This window comes from Hydra vulgaris, chromosome 03, assembly GCF_038396675.1.
Source record: "Hydra vulgaris chromosome 03, alternate assembly HydraT2T_AEP".
Taxonomy (NCBI): Eukaryota; Metazoa; Cnidaria; class Hydrozoa; order Anthoathecata; family Hydridae; genus Hydra; species Hydra vulgaris.
In genome coordinates this window covers 30,447,501-30,462,752 of record NC_088922.1, presented here as the reverse complement: position 1 = coordinate 30,462,752, position 15,252 = coordinate 30,447,501, and the positions used below count along the sequence as shown (strand labels likewise).

General features: G+C 28.0%; 1 protein-coding gene across 2 annotated transcripts in view; it reads left to right on the top strand.

The window, feature by feature from the left end:
* The window catches only part of LOC136078078 (uncharacterized protein KIAA0825 homolog), a 114,102-nt gene that overhangs the window by 28,011 nt on the left and 70,839 nt on the right, over nucleotides 1-15,252 (top strand). The window lies entirely within an intron of this gene.

The following is a 15,252-nucleotide window of genomic DNA, read 5'->3' as shown; positions in this document are numbered from 1 at the left end:
ACAATAAGACAATATAAAACTTTTTTTATAAGCAGTAAAAACAACACTCTTTTAAAGAATTTGTTCATGCTGCAATAAATGACACTTGTTATGTATATATTCTTGTAATAGTAATGTAACAAACATATGCTTGACACAACAAATCTACGAAAGTGCAAACTTTTATTAAAAAAACACAAAAAAATGAACGTCACGTTTCTATAATTTTGCATATGCAAACGTTGGCGTTTGCCTAAAATTTTTTAAAACACACATATTACTTCAGCAATTTTTTTGTCAAATAATTATACGACTGATAGTTTTTTATTTATTATAAAAACCACATATTTATGATAAAAAAACAATTAGTCAATTATTAAAATTTAAAACACATTTTAAAGACTTAAAAAGAAACCATGCTAAAACATGATTATTTCTTTCAACAGCATTACTATTAAGTAAAATAACTAAGTACGCTATCAAAGATAGTAATTATGTTTTAATATGGTTTTTGCATGTGTTAACAAAAGCATGCAAAGTTTTACTTAAAATGAATGCATTTGCAATTACTTTAAAAGAAACCATGCTTAAACTTTACAATTGCTTTTTTCTATAGCGTACTTTCTTTTTTTTTAATTTTCTTATTTTTCTTTAAGTAAAGTAATTTTTATTTGAATTTTAAAAACACTTTTAAAATGTTTGAAAAGAATATTCAAGTTTTGCTGAAATAAAAAAAAATCTAATAGAATATATAGAATTAATATGTTTATTATATTTTTTTATGTTTTTTATTTTATTTTATTGTGCGTCAATATGATACTTTTATTAACTTATTAATAAATACTTAATATGATATTATTTTTAAAAGTTTAAAAAAAGTAATGTCGAACAACTTTTTTAACTCCTTTTATTTCAATTTCTTCAAATTTGTACCTTTTTTTTATTCATAAATAAATTTAGCAAACTAAATTGGAAAAAATTCATTATTTAGTATCAATGGATAACAATTTACAATCACTAGGTCATTGTATATTATCACTAATTTGCGCGCACATTGCAAATGGGTAAAAAATTGTTTTGAAGAAATAAAATTAATTATAGCATTATTGATACATCTAATTACTTTATAACTACAATAAAAATAATTCGAAAATAAAACTTCCTTTTATGACATATATCTCTAAAAATTAGATGTTCATCGTTAAATAGAGATATGAACATCAACATTCATTAAAAACAACTTGTCATGTCCTGGGCTTGTAACAAAAATAAAACCAAAATTTTGTAATTAATAGGCAATTTTTTTAAATGAATAAACAGATAGCTCTCGCAAAAACCCAAAGCTCTCCTAAGAAGCTGTTTAGAGTAGCAGCTTGCATAGCTCGCCATGTTTGTTTTAGGAGAGCTTTTCGCTGCTCTCGCACTGATTCCTTCCCGCTGAGGCCTGCATTTATATATATATATATATATATATATATATATATATATATATATATATATATATATATATATATATATATATATATATATATATATATATATATATATATATATATATATAGGTTATGACTTTTGTGACCCCATGTTCCTGGATCATAAACCGATGAGTATTTGTACAAAAGTAATAAAAAAAATATTAGTTCGAATTTCTTGTGGAAAAGGGTCACTCATAAACTAAAAAATTGAATTTACAATATATACGTATGGATAAAATTTCAAACAATTTTATGGTCGTTATTATGTAATTCAAATTTTTTTAGTCGGGGGGTTATTATGTAGTTTTTATGCCTTTAACAGTTTATTACATCATAACACTTTAAATTACAAATAAATATAAAATTACAAACTTAAATAACAATTCTAAAAATATTGAAAGCTACTGTATATATTGAAAAAGTATTTTGTAGTATTCAGCTTAAATAAAGAGTAATATACAGTTCTTATGCTTTATTAGACTAAATAAATCTGAGCTGGAGGTTCTCTTTCTTTTTACAGATGTCAAAAAGATCTTGAAGACACTTGATTGCTCATTCTGCATACTGATTTGTTCTGGAAATTTCCAGTCTTAGTGGTTCCTAAAACCAAAACTTTTTCACTGGTGTTTTTAAACGCTACAATCATTTTTATACTCTTCCATAAAATGTATTCATTGAGAATAGCTGTTATACCTTTAAAAACAGTACCTTTTTTTGGTCTGGTAGGTCTAACGCTTGTAACTTAACTTCTTTTTGTTTATTCTTTAACACTAACACTTTATTTGGTAACTAATATGTTTAACATCAAAGTGCAGTGACCAGCTTTTTAAATGTCATGTTTTCTTGGTTTCTTCTTTAAGTTTAACAGCTTCTTTAGTTGTTGATCTAAAATTACTAGACTGTGAAGATGTCTGAATGTTGATCCCATCTTGAGATAACCACAAATGGTTGCTGCTTAGCTGATTGATAACTTTAAGGTTGTTACTAATTTGGTTGCAGTTTGGGTTTGCTGTAGTTCTTGCTAGTACTTGTGAACTGTTTTTCTGAACCTTTAGACTCTTGATATCTGACCTAGACACAAATTCAGAAGTTGGCGTTGTTGTTGTTGCAAATACTGTTGTTAAAGTAGGTTTCAAGGACATTTTTCTTCTTTTGGATGGATGGATAGTTTTTGAACCAGCACAACTTGAATTAGTAAATTAATTTCTTTTGCCTTAAACTTATTAGTTCTTTCTTAATTTGCTTTATGCGTTCTTGTCTCTCCCAAGATTCTCCCAGAAACAGATAACAACCAACAATTTGGATTTTGAGTGAGATACCCTTCTGTTATTTTCTAGTGAATATTCTTTTAGTGGAACAGTTCTTCTTTTCCTATGATTCATAAAATTGTACAAGATTCTTCATCCAGATCGTCATGTTTCTTTCAGCGGAAGTACTTTTCTTGAAGGGCATTATGTTTGAAGATAATACTTGAATATATTTCTGACAATAATATATCAAGGTAATAATAATAAATACTAATGCTATTGTACTTCTATATTATTTGACTGCCATCTGGCGAATACATGTATATATATATATAATTATTAGTATTGCTCAATCAGGCAGCTTATATAGTCTAAATCTTGCTAATTTCCATAAACTTTTAGAAGACTCCAGAAAATTCTAAAAAGTTTCAGAAACTTCTAAAATCATCCAGAACAAACAAAATTTTAGAAACAAAAATTTAGAATGTTCCATAAGGTTCAAGAAAATTCTAGGCTTCAGAAAATCATAATGCTACTGCCTGCAAATACCACTTTTATACCATTTTAAAAATTTTGCATTGTGGGTTACCTTTTTTGAAAATTAATCAGAATAAAACCCATTTTATTACTTTTGAGCAAATGTTCATCTATCAACACAGAAAATAATTGTTTTACCAAAAGTTAAAAAGTCATAACCCTAATATATATATATATATATATATATATATATATATATATATATATATATATATATATATATATATATATATATATATATATCAAGGGTTGAATTAAGCGATCGCGAAATGCATTATCTGGAAAAACATGTGGTCAACCAAATTTTAGTTTATGCAAAATCGTGTACACTGTTCATAGAATGAATTAAATTTAATAGCAAAGAAATTATAAAAAACAAAACAAACCAATAAACTTACAACTCCAAAAGTAATAACACTCTAGTCACTAACTGCATTAATAACTGCAGTATAGTAATAACACTATAATAGTGTTATTACTTTTATAACACACTTATAATTTTTATAATTAATTCTTTGTTCATACAACATCAGTAATTCCAAATTTTAATTGAAGTAGAAAAGCATCTTGAAAAAGTAAAGTGGATATTCAAATATTATTAAAAACTTTAGGAACTTATACAAATATGTACTTTATAAAAAATGTATATATATATATATATATATATATATATATATATATATATATATATATATATATATATGTATATATATATATATATATGTATATATATATATATATATATATATATATATATATATATATATATATATATATATATATATATATATATATATATATATATAACTCCTAACTGGTTGTCAGAAAGTTTTTTCGTATTTTGTTGACAAAAAGTAAAAATTAAAATGCAAGACTAGAATTTTTTTTTTATTACTTGATAGACTGCCTGCCCCAAACTCTCTGTTGATGTAGCAGCACTCCGTTGCAAGTCAGGCTATAAGATAGTTGATGTAGCAACACTCCGTGCGTGATTTACAGTAAAAAGAATAAAAATAAAAACATTGTTTATATTATTAAAAACATTTAGAATGTTCTAAAAACATTCAGGCCAATTAAATTTGCGTTTTTGCAATTTTTTTAAAAAATGATTAATTTGTAATTAAATTAATGGTTTTAACTTTCTGACAACACGCTAATGTTGGAAAAAAGTCAAAAGTAATTAAAAGTGACTTATATATAGTTTTATAAATTGTTGGCTTTTGGGAGTACCTTAGCGTACTCCCAAAGCCAACAATTTATAAAACTATATATATATATATATTTATATATATGTATATATATATATATATGTATATATATATATATATATATATATATATATATATATATATATATATTTATATATATGTGTGTGTGTATATACATATATATATATATATATAAATATATATATATATATATATATATATATATATATATATATATATATATATATGTATATATGTATGTATGTATATACATTGGTTTTTACTTGTATTTATTACTTATCCTCTTTTATATAAAAAAATATTGCATAAATGGTACTAGAAGATAATTTAAATAATTCATTTTCATTTAACTAATTCATAACATAAAAGTCTCTTCATCCTAGATTAAAATATGTGCCAGTTAGAAACTTTAGTTTTTGTTTTAAAAAAAGGGAAAAGTGTTTTTGTTTAAAAGAATTCTTTACACAAATATAATTAAAGATTTTTGTTTCTTATTAATTCAATATTGTGTAAAGCTTTTTTTATGTAATATATTTATGAACATATATTTTGTTTACGAATATCTTATTGGTAATTAAAATCTCTATAAATTGTTTATAATCAATTAAAAATATTACATTATATATATATATGTATATATATATATATATATATATATATATATATATATATATATATATATATATATATATATAAATATATATGTATTTATGTATATTTTTCAGGCCTTGTTATGAGATTTTATTGCATAACAAAAAACTCATAACGCTAATAAATGCAAGTTTAACACATCTATGATACTTACACCTTCAAAAGTTAAATTGCATCATTAGCGTATTTTAAAGTACTGCATTGTAATTAAATTTAATTTAACGCATTAAAAATCATTTAAACTAATATAAAGTAAATTAATTATTAAACCTAAACTCTTTATTTGAAAAAATTTATATTTCCTTATAATTAATTTCTTAAAACAATCTTTTTCATAACTTAATCTTTTTTTTTTTTTTAATAAATTTAATTTTTTTGCGTATTTAATCTAATATTTTTAATTGATTATAAACAATTTATAGAGAGATTTTAATTACCAATAAGATATTCGTAAACAAAATATATGTTCATAAATATATTACATAAAAAAAGCTTTAAATATATTTGTGTAAAGAATTCTTTTAAACAAAAACACTTTTCCCTTTTTTTAAAACAAAAACTAAAGTTTCTAATTGGCACATATTTTAATCTAGGGTGAAGAGACTTTTATGTTATGAATTAGTTAAATGAAAATGAATTATTTAAATTATCTTTTAGTACCATTTATGCAATATTTTTTTATATAAAAGAGGATAAGTAATAAATACAAGGAAAAACCAACAAATGTTCAGAATAAACACAGATTTATTTTGAGAAGAAAGAGCTCTTATACACAAATTATAGTCAAAAGTAAATTTATGATCAAAGTATACCTAAAACAAAATAGGACACATAAGTAACCATAAATCTTCATTAAATACAAAAGTTTAACTTACTTTAAAACAAATATACATATACAAATATACATTTAAAACAAATATACATATATGCAAAACAAATATACATATCCCATCAGGTAAACATCATCGCCATTTATGCTTTACCCCGCGATTCACACCTACTCCATACTGCAGTAAAAAAAGATTTCACTACGAACTGCTAAAACCCTAAATACACCCAATTTTGTAAAGCACTAGTATTTTTAATGAAATAATATGAAAAGTAAGAAATGTGAATTCAATATCAAATACCATAACAAAATGAAAAATAATTAAATCAAAATATTAAATATTATAACGCAAAAATAAAAATTAAAAATTATTACACAAAAATAGAAAATTAAAATAAGCACACACCATATCACTGGTCAAAAATTTGTTGAAATAAATAAATAGAAAATAATAAACACTATAATGATAAGTTCTAATATAAAAAACTCAAAATACTACACTACACTGCAACGGTAAATAACATTATGAAATGAAACTTTATTAAAACCATAGCTAGTTGCTGGTACTTTTTGGAGAGAAACCCTCAAGCCAATAGAAACCTAAAATTGAAAAAACAACAAAACCTAATACAAAATTTATGAACACTTTACACTGTCATAGATACATAGATCGAGTTTTGCTAACCAATCAAAAGTATAACATAATGAACAACCTGAGACTTAATCTTAAAATCAAATATAAATTATAAAAATTTATTAAATAGAAAAACAGTTAAAATAAAATATAGCAACAGCGACAATAACAATCAAAGAAAAACCAACAAAGCCACTACAACCAAAAACATCACACACAAAAAAACCACATAATGCGCAAAAAAACTAAACAATATGTTTAATATATTAAAATGAGGTGAAACCGTTAAACTAATATAAGCAAACCATTTTTAATAACAACCAAGCAATAAGTAGCTAGCAAAGTTTACTGCAAACAATAAAAATGTCGTTAACCTTATTAACACAATGAACAATTTAGAATTGTCAGACAACTAAAATGTCCTTATAAAAAAATGTCCAAATACCCAATACTAATGATAGTTTGATTGTTAGCAGTATTTAATATCGGAAATATATATATATATATATATATATATATATATATATATATATACAATTAAAAAACTGACTATTTTAAAATGACAAGTTTTTATGTGCTGTCCAAATAAGTGTCTATTATTGATTTTGTGTTGGTAAAAATAACTGTTGGTACTGATGGCCATATTGTTTTTAGATCCTTGTCATTTCTTATCAAGTGCCAATGTTTACTAATTATGTTCTTTATTTTCCTTCTTTTAAGGTATTTTCCTTTTATCGCTATAAGGTGTTATAACAGGTAGGAATCTTTCTTTTTCTTCTTTTCTTTTCGCATATAAAAGTTCTTGTTGAATATAGTCTAAAGCTTTTTTAATAGAAGTGTTTATGACTTCTATGAGATTCCATGAACCATTGCAATTTGTGATAAGGTCTTGAGCTCTCTTATCAGGATATTGTTGTTAGATATAAGTTTGTTATATCTCAGGGCTTGATTAAAAATTATTTTAGATTTTAAACTGTTAAGTGCGTACGCAAATCCCTATTTCAAAAATAAGCTACTACCAGCATATAATTTTTTTTTTTACTTTTATTTATTATGTCTATAATTTTAAGTGAAAAAAACAAACATGTTTTTTAGGAAATTTATGGATTTAAACACTTTGTAAAAGTTCTAGCTCTTTTGATCTATAATCATGTCAAAGTTTAAGGCGTTTTTTAATTTTATATAAAACAATCTGAACCAAACCTATTGAGAAAATCCTATAGAAGTTCAAAAAGAGACTTAACAAAAGTCTTAAATTCTGTATAAAAAAAAAAATTTCATTTTAAACCAAAGTTATAGATTGCCAAAGATAAGATTTTTATAAAAAAAATCTATCCTAACTAATAATCACATAAACATACAGGATTATACAGGTGAATAAACACAAACATACATTTAAACATATTAAATTATAAGTGGATGAACACTGTGCCAGAGGTTCGAACAAAACACAAACATACATTTATGTAATGTGAGTTACAAGTGAACCGGCATTGGATCAGAGGTCTATATAGAACACACTAAACAGAGATATTGTGAAGCAGTTTCCACTGTAAACCACAGATTTTATATCATTGCACTCAAACCAAATCCTTACTATGTAATAGTATTATCCATACTGTTTCAAAAAAAATTATTTTTAAAATAAATATGCGTTGCTATCTTACATTTTTAGATATAACTATAATCTAAAATGTAATAAAATTGTTTAATTTTTTGCCGAATTTAAAAAAATGAATGAATTTTTTTTTTTTACCACTAGAAACAAAAAGATTTTCATAAAGGACGTTTTAAAATTTATTTCATAACATTTATTTCTTCATTTATTGCATCCAAATTTATACATTTTTAATGATTATATAAAGAAAACTTTATTAAAAAAATAATTTTAAAGTTATGTTTTTTAATTCGACTTATTTTAATGCAGTTATTGGATAAAAAATTTCCTAATTTACCCCCTATTTTAGCTAAACTAATATATTTTAGATGAAAAAGTAGTTCAGTTTGGTAGTTAACAGTTTTTAAATTGCGGAGTGTTTAATTATTTAATCTTATTACTATTAGAATTTCTTTATGTAAATATAAATTCTACTTATTGTTGTTGCTGGGAAAAGTATAGCAAAAGATCTAAATCATTAAAAAAATATGAATAAAAACTTATAGGAACGAATTCAGCTGTTTATCTTTCCAGGATATTTGATGAACAATGAATATCCTGGAAAGATAAATCCATCAGTTGTTTGTCTTGGGTGCAGAAGAAATCTTTATAGACTTAAAAAGGGAGATTGGCCTCCTGGTGAATGGGGAGCTAAAGTAGCCAAGGTATATTTAATGATTTTTAAGTCCTAATTTTTAATATTCTTACTTTCTTTCATTTACTTATGAAAGTTCCCTTAACCAGGATAAGTGAAAAACTCTTTTGAAGAGTTCTTCCAGTGTTAATGTCACTCTTCAAGATGAGACAATTAATTTACCTTAGTACAAATTATATTTAGGTTGCTTCTGGAATCATAAAAAGTAAAATGGCTGCAGAAAATTTAATTGATGGATCTACTTTTTGTTTATCTGCAGGACGAAATCCTCTCTAAGTTACAACTGGCTACCCAGGAATTAAAGCAAAACGAAGTTCTATCCATCAACTTTTCCTTGAAATAATTAAGCAATTACAGATTGTGCTAGAGCTGTCAAATAGAAAAACAAAAGAGATAGTTGCTACTCTACGCAAAAATTTAGGAAGTAAACTTTCCATAGTGCCTAATATTTTAGGTTGTTTTTTTAAATTAGAAGATTATATTTCTAATTACTACAATGTACAGAAGTGTGAGTTAGTTGACAGTATAGGCCACATAATTTTAAGAGATTTTGTATATGTTCAAAATACATTAGATTTTGTGGTAGACTTTTTAAAATTACTTGGTTAAGACCCAACTTCAGCCTTTATAAGAGTTTCATTGGATGAGGGTGGTTCATTTTTTAAAGTGATTATCAATATCTTTGATTGTCATAAGAATAATGATGATTTAGATGAGTTATTGAATAGTGGTGTACAATGATCATAATTTCAAATTGTTGAAGATATTCCTGAATCTAATTATAAATTGAGGCAAATTATAGAAAAGTTGAGTTAGCAATGTGTCAGTTTTTATGTTGCTTTTGACTTAAATCGTGGAAATGTGTTATTTGGCTTATCTTTGTATTCTTAGAAAAGAGTTTGTTTATGGTGTGAGGGAATATCCTCATTAGATTCAAGGACAAAATGAACTCTTGGCAATCTTAATTATTGGTACAATAGGTTTTTAGAAAATAAATCAGTGAAATCATCCATTGAAGACTTTATTTATTTTTTTTTAGATTATTCACTTCCCCAAGGCCCGAGCGGGGCCACTACAGTCGAAGAAGCTACTCATTTTTTTGTGTTTTTTATTTTTTAGTTGTTATTCCTGGTGCAACCCTCTCTCAACTCTTTAACTCCAAAACACGAACCTTTCCGAGGCCGAACAAGGCCGCTGCGCATAGAAACTAAGTTGAGCGCGGTACTTCCAGGGACGTGGTAGGAGTCGAACTCCGAACCTCTCACTTACAAAGCAAGCGCTCTTACCACTACACCACTACCGCATTATAAGTAATCCCAATTTTTAATTGAAATGTTGTCTAGAAAAAATAGAATGCATATTTAAGCGATATTAAAACTTTAGGAACTTTTTGTTTATTTTGTAAAAGTTTACCAAAAGTTATTGAAGTTTTATTTAAGCATTTTAATACAAACATACACATAAAATTTGGCCTAAGCAAGAATAAGGATTTGAAAGTAGAAAGTTGAATGTTTAGAAAATTTTGAGTTTAACTTGGTCACATGTTCTACATCAAATGATTCTGATCCTAATGAATCAGAAAAAAATTACACCAGAGCATTTAGAAATTTTGTAGATTACTAAAGGAAGGATTCATTTAGCATCTAAGCAAACCAAGGTCAGTGTTGCAGATATCCTTGCAGAGATCCTGCTACTGGTAACATGTAACCCAGTACAATCTGCTTCATGTCCTGCTGCCTTGTAGGATACGCCTTTTTAGGCAAAGGCTAGGAGATGCCAACTCCGATATAAAACACCCCCTGCCTTGGGGCTCTTGGTTGAGTAAAGGCTAGAGATGGTGTCTCGATAAAAATACTCATCTTGGGCAGATGTTAAATGCACCCAGCTACTGTCTTGTAGAAGGCCTCCTAGGCAAAGACTTAAGGGGTAAACAGATTCTATCTGTTGACCAGCCTTGCACCCCTTCTTCATCTATTAGGCTGGCGCAGATGTATTTTTAATACATTGTTTCCTGTTTAGGATGTTGAATGCTGGATCTTCTTGACTCAATGCATGGGTTTGCTTGTGTCACTGTTTTTATGACTAGGCAACTCATTCTATTATCTCCTTATGAGGGTACAGCTCTAAAACTCAGTTTTATGGTTCTGAGGCCGGCTGGTAGTCAGGTTTCCTGAACTCTGTGGTAGCTCTCAGAGAGGCTGATTCCATCAACAGCTGAAAAATATCAAAGTATTAACAGTGCCATGTTGCGCATGGATGGTGTCCCTGTTTGTACTTTTGGTGTGCATTGCGGAGGCCACATTTGGAGCCCTTTGTTACGGCTTAGGGTTTATTAGTAGTAATGAGGCAATTGCTTGGGCTATTAAACGGTGTTCTGAGTACTATCTATGCTTTGAGTCAAGTTCTTCAATCTAATTTAAAAATGAATAAAGTACCAAAAACTATAAAACACAAAAAACCATCATCATCACCAAGTTCTCTAAACCTATCATTCACTAATATTCGTGGTCTTCGAAGTAACTTTTCTTCTGTTGAGTCTTATCTCTTGCAAAGTTCACCAGACCTACTTGCTCTTTGTGAGACTAATTTGAGTTCAGCTGTCTCATCTTGTGATCTTAGTGTTGATGGTTATCTTCCTCTGATTCGTAAAGACTCCAATAGTCACATGCTTGGCCTGGGCATTTACATTCGTAAGAATTCACCTGTTTGTCGTGAAACTAGGTTTGAATCCACAGACTATTCTTTCATGTGCTTTCGTTTAGCACCACTTCACTCTATTGCCTTTCTCTTTGTTCTATATCGCTCTCCTTCATCTCAAGACTGCGCTCTTTTTGATGTTATTTCTGATCATATTGACCAAGCCCTCTCTCTTTATCCATCAGCTAATATAGTTGTTGTCGGTGACTTTAATGCTCACCACTCTGAATGGCTTGGCTCTAGTGTCAGTGACTCTACAAGCATTAAAGCCCGCAACTTTTGCCTTTCTCAATCCCTAACTCAAATAGTCAACTTTCCAACTTGCTTTCCTGACAACCCTAATCATTTACCTTCTCTACTCGACTTATGTCTTGTTTCTGATCCTAGTCAGTGCTCAGTTTCTCCACATTCACCCTTAGGTGCTTCTGATCACAGTTTGATCTCTTTAAAACTAATATCTCATTTTTCTTCATCACCTGAATACCCCTATTATCGAACCTCTTACAACTACAGTAAAGCTGACTGGGATTCTTTCCGTGATTTTCTTCGTGATGGCCCTTGGGTAGAAATCTTTCAACTTCCTGTTGACAAATGTGCTTCTTACATAATTTCATGGATTCAGGCTGGCATGGAATCTTTTATTCCCTCTCGACGATTCCAGGTCAAGCCTCACTCTCCTCCATGGTTTTCCTCACACTGTGCTGCTGCGATTGCCAATCAAAACCGTTACTTCCATATTTATCAGCTAAACAATTCTCCAGAAAACAGACGTCTGTTTATTACTGCTAGAAACAACTGTAAAAAGGTTTTGTCTAACACCAAAACCCACTATTCTCAGGTCATGAAATCTCGTATCTCATCTCAATAATTAGGCTCTCGTGACTTCTGGAGAATCTTTAATAATATCAATAATAAGGGCAAATCTATAATTCCACCTCTCTTGTATGGTTCAGACTTTGTCACCTCACCTAAAGACAAAGCCGAACTGTTTGCTAAAAACTTTTCATCAATATCATCTCTTGATTCCACTAATGGCGTTCTACCTGATATTGCCAACAAACAGGTTAATCCATTGCTTGACATTTATATCACTCCAGCATCTGTATCTAAAGTGATCTCCTGCCTAGACTCTTCTACAGCTTGTGGCCCAGACAACATACCTGTTATTGTCTTGCAGAAGTGTTCTCCAGAGCTGTCGTCTATACTCTCAAAACTATTCAACAAGTGCTTATCAGAGTCTTGTTTTCCAGCCTGCTGGTAAGCCGCATCTATTATCCCTATCTTCAAAAATTCTGGGGAGCGATTTGATTCGTCTAACTACCGTCCCATAAGTCTTCTTCCTATCATAAGCAAGGTTTTTGAATCTTTAATTAACAAACACTTAATTTCTCATCTTGAATCTAATAACTTACTTTCTGACCATCAATATGGATTTCGATCTTCTCGTTCTACAGCTGGTTTGCTAACAGTAATAACTGACAGGTTTTATCGTGCATTAGATGAAGGTGGAGAGGTTAAGGCCATCGCTCTTGACATTTCAAAAGCGTTTGATAAAGTTTGGCATGCTGGTCTTCTCCATAAGCTTTCCTCTTATGGTGTACCTGGCAACATCTTTAAGATCATTGAATCCTTCCTTTCCAATCGTAGCATAAAAGTTGTCCTCGATGGACAACACTCTTCTTCTTATTCTGTAACTTCAGGGGTTCCTCAAGGTTCTATCCTTGGCCCTATACTCTTTTTAATTTACATTAACGATCTTCCAGATATTCTCACATCTAAGGTGGCATTGTTTGCTGATGATACTACCATTTATTCTTGTCGTGATAAGAAACCAATTGTAAAAAATTGTTGTTTTTCTTGCAAGTTTCAATCTGGTTTTAAACAAGCAATAACAAATTTAAAGAGTTCATTTCTTTTTGAACTAGAGGTTGTATTATAACACAGAAAGTTCACATTCTACTGTGTCACGTACAGCTGTATGTGGAACACCATAACCAAGGATTAGGAAAATTTTGCTGAACAATGTGGAGAAAGTATTCATGCAAAGTTTAAACCAACATGGACTATGTTTAAGAGACAAAAAGAGCATCCATATTATGACGACAGGCTACTATTAGCAATGATCAATTACTATCAGCGGTGATGGAGCTAAAAAAATTTAAATTTGTTTATATTTTATGTGTATGTTTGTATTAAAATGCTTAAATAAAACTTCAATAACTTTTGGTAATTTTTTTAAAAATGAACAAAAAGTTCCTGAAGTTTTGATATTACTTAAATATGCATTCTATTTTTTCTAGACACCATTTCAATTAAAAATTGGGATTACTTATTCAAATCATTATTTTATTTATGATAAGTATTATGATATTATTATGATTAAGTATTGTTTGAACAAACAATAAGTTATAAATGTAAGTTATAAAAACACTAGTGTTATTACTTTTATAACACAGTGACTATAGTGCTTTTACTTTGTAGTCATAAATTTTTTGTAACTTTTTTGCTAACAAATTTAAATTAGTTTATGCCCATGAAAACAAAGTTCACGGTTTTTAAACTAAAATTTTGAAGACCAGATATTTTTACAAATCTTGCATTTCGTGATTGCTTAATTCAACCCTGTTAAAATTTAAAGTTATTAAATGTATACTTCATCTGCAGTTTGAATACTGATCAATTTAGACCACTGACTCAGGGGTTTGGTGCATAGTGGAAATTTTTTCAAAACAATTTAAAGACATTTAATTTAATTTGAATTTAAAGACTGATGAAATAAAAATGCCTGCAATAATTGTTTAGAAATTTATTATTTAAATCTCAATCGGCCTTGTTAAACCTTGATTTAATGGACTGTGTTGTCAGTACTAATGATGAAACTGCAGTAATTAAACAATTTGGACACTTTTCACAGATTCAACATTAATTATGTATAGCACACAGCATTTCAACTAGCCGTGCTTAAAGTTTTATACAAAAAACAGTTCTACAAACATAGATAAAACTTATTTGTATCCTGAAGAAACTGAATCTGATATGGGAATAAATGTTGCAAATGATATATATCTGAAGTTCATATTAAAAACATTTTTGAAAACATATGAAAACATATCTCTCACTAAAAATGATTCCGTTTTACAAAAACATGTAAAAGACATCATCGGAAAAGAAATATTATTAGTTTTAGATTCTAAAACCAGTTAGAACAGCTTCTTAGATATGCTCCAGCAATTTTACAATTTGCATGATTGTGTCCAAAAAAGCTTGGTCAATTTAGAAAAAGGCTTTATCTTTTGTTCTGAAAAAATAAATTTATTACCTGGTGTTATTGGTACATTGCAACCAATTAGTGTGGCAGTTGAAAAAGTGTCAATGCTAATTTAATAACAATTAATGTCACATTAAAATTTATTTTAGATGAATTATTAAAGCAAAGTATTATCCATTAAGTACAGAAATGAAGAATGCATTAGTTCTTGAGATAAAAAAGAGAGAAAGCATATATTCTGATGTTCTGGATTATATTCACAATCCACAGCAAGAGCTACAGTATCGGACAAAACATGGTGGACAAACTCAAATTAAGAACAAAAGTTGATCAAAAACTAAAAAAAACTAGTAAAACAATTGAACATATTATTTTTTATGTAGTTTATTATGTT